The 2,311-nt window shown below is 39.3% G+C and overlaps 1 pseudogene; it reads right to left on the reverse strand.

Annotated features, from left to right (window-relative positions):
- Positions 1-808: 808 nt before the first annotated feature.
- Positions 809-1,787, reverse strand: LOC118258108 (olfactory receptor 10A7-like; annotated as a pseudogene).
- Positions 1,788-2,311: the final 524 nt, after the last annotated feature.

Consider the following 2,311-nt stretch of genomic DNA (forward strand, 5'->3'; position numbering starts at 1 on the left):
AGAATTTGTGTTGAACTTAGAAATAAGCAGAGAGAAAATAAAAGCACAAACCATATTTCACTAATGAACACTCCTTCTGGCAAGCCAGAACAAGATTCAGACAGAAAGTATCAAGTTCAATGAGTTAAACAATCCCCTCACATAACTTTCTTTCAGCCTACATGAAAAGGGAAATAATTAAAACAAAGCTACTGCAGATAGCTGGCAATGTTTCAGTTTATCATTTCTGTTTTAAACAGGGCAAGTTACTTGCTAGTTGCAAAAGAGAACTTTGTTCTGAGAGAAAGAAAATCAAATCAAGTCTAGACTTGAACCCAGTCTCTCCAATCAGTGGGAAGGAGAATTCCAGGAGACAGTTTCTGTCTTGCAATCATAAGGTACTAACTTGTTTCTCAACTTATTTCAACTCCCCCTTTTATTCTTTTATTTTTTTAATGGGAAAAATTTCCAGGCTATCACTTTTCCTTTGATTGAGGAGGAAAACTTTTTTTAAGGTAGTGGCTTTTCAAATTTATGGACATAAGTTATAATGATGGGGGATGATTATAACTTTATAATGAAGATATCCACTTTTTGAATATTCCTATTCTTAGTCAGGTTTACTTAGTTGTTTACAAGACCAGAGGTACAGTCACAATAATTTATTTTGATATGCTGAGTAAAAAAGGCTTGATATTGAATGGATTTAACAGTAAAGTATTGCTAAAATAGCACAGATCCTTTTGAAAGGCATTTAACTTAACTAAAAAATTCCTTAAGAATTTTTCCTAGGGAAACACTTATTTCCTGCACAGATACAAAGAATGCCTCACCTGGACGGAGAAAAGATGGCTGTCTGCTTCCTAAGCAGCCTTTTGTCAATGCATCTTCTCAGGCTTTGCTTAAGTTTCTGATTCCTCAAGCTGTAGATTATGGGGTTAAGCATGGGGGTGACAACTGTGTAAGAGAGGGCAACCATTTTCTTCATATTGGGTGAGAGGCTGGACTTAGGTCGTAGGTGAATGATGCCAGCTGTGCCGTAGAAAAGAGTTACTACCAATGGGTGAGCTGCACGGGTGGAAAAGTCCCGCCTCTGGCCCAGAGGTGAGGTTATCTGTAGAACAGCATGGATAATGTGAAGGTGAGACATAACTATCACTGAAAAGGGAACCATCGCTATCATGACAGTAGCAATAAAAATCAGTAGTTTAAACAAGGCTGTATCTGCACACACCAGCTTCAACATAGGAGAAACATCACAAAAGAAATGATCAATGTTGTTTGTCCCATAGAAGGGTAAGGTAAACAACCATATGGTGAAGACCAGAGCAACAGGTACACCAGTAAGCCAAGACCCAACAGCCATCCTGAAGCAGAGATCCCTGTTCATCATGGTGAACTAATGCAGAGGGTGGCATATTGACACTTGCCGATCATAAGCCATTGCACCTGAGAGGAAACACAAGTGACAAAAAGTATAGCACAACTGGGTTGCAGGGCACAGGCTGTGAAGGAAGTAATTTTTCTCTCCATCAGCAGAATCAAGAGCATCTTGGGCACAGTGCTCAAGCTGTAGTAGATTTCTGTCAAGGCAAGATTCATTGGGAAGTAGTACATGGAATTGTGTAGGACAGAGTCAATGGTTGTGATCTCTGCAATTAAGAGTTACCTATAACGATGCACAGGAACGTGATGGAAATCATTATGAAAAATAGGAGCTGCATCTTGCCATGTAGGGCAAACCCCAGAAGTAAGAAATGAGTGACAATGGTTTGGTTTCCTGGCTTCATCTCCTCAACAAGACCCATCCTAAAAGAAAACAGCAAAAACAAACAAACAAACAAAAAACCAACCAACCAAACAAACAAAAACAACAACAGAAAAACAAAACCAACCAACCAACCAAACAGACAAAAAACAACAACCCCCCCCCCCCACACACACTACTAATAGATTAGTAGCTTAGAACAGACTTATGGTCCTGGAAATAGCTACAGTTGCAAGTAAGATGAGGCTTAAAACATGAGATGAGGCTTAAGATTGGGTATGACAATGACCCCAGAGTAAAAGAGCTCGGTTGGGGAACCTGTACAAGCACATCTTCAACAGTCACAGGCTGAGAATCATCTCTAAATTAGGTGAAGAGAAAAGAGACATACACATTTCTAATAAACATTTGGAACTTATTTTATATAGAAAGAAGTAGATACCTCCAAAGTGCAGGTCATCTTATCATATGGGTGACATCTATGATGAGCCAGAATTTCACCTTTGGATGGGCTGGATGTCTCTCCGTTAACTTCGGTGTCTAAATGTCTAGAGTCACCTAAAT

The sequence above is a fragment of the Cygnus atratus genome, chromosome 11 (genome assembly GCF_013377495.2).
Source record: "Cygnus atratus isolate AKBS03 ecotype Queensland, Australia chromosome 11, CAtr_DNAZoo_HiC_assembly, whole genome shotgun sequence".
Classification (NCBI taxonomy): Eukaryota; Metazoa; Chordata; class Aves; order Anseriformes; family Anatidae; genus Cygnus; species Cygnus atratus.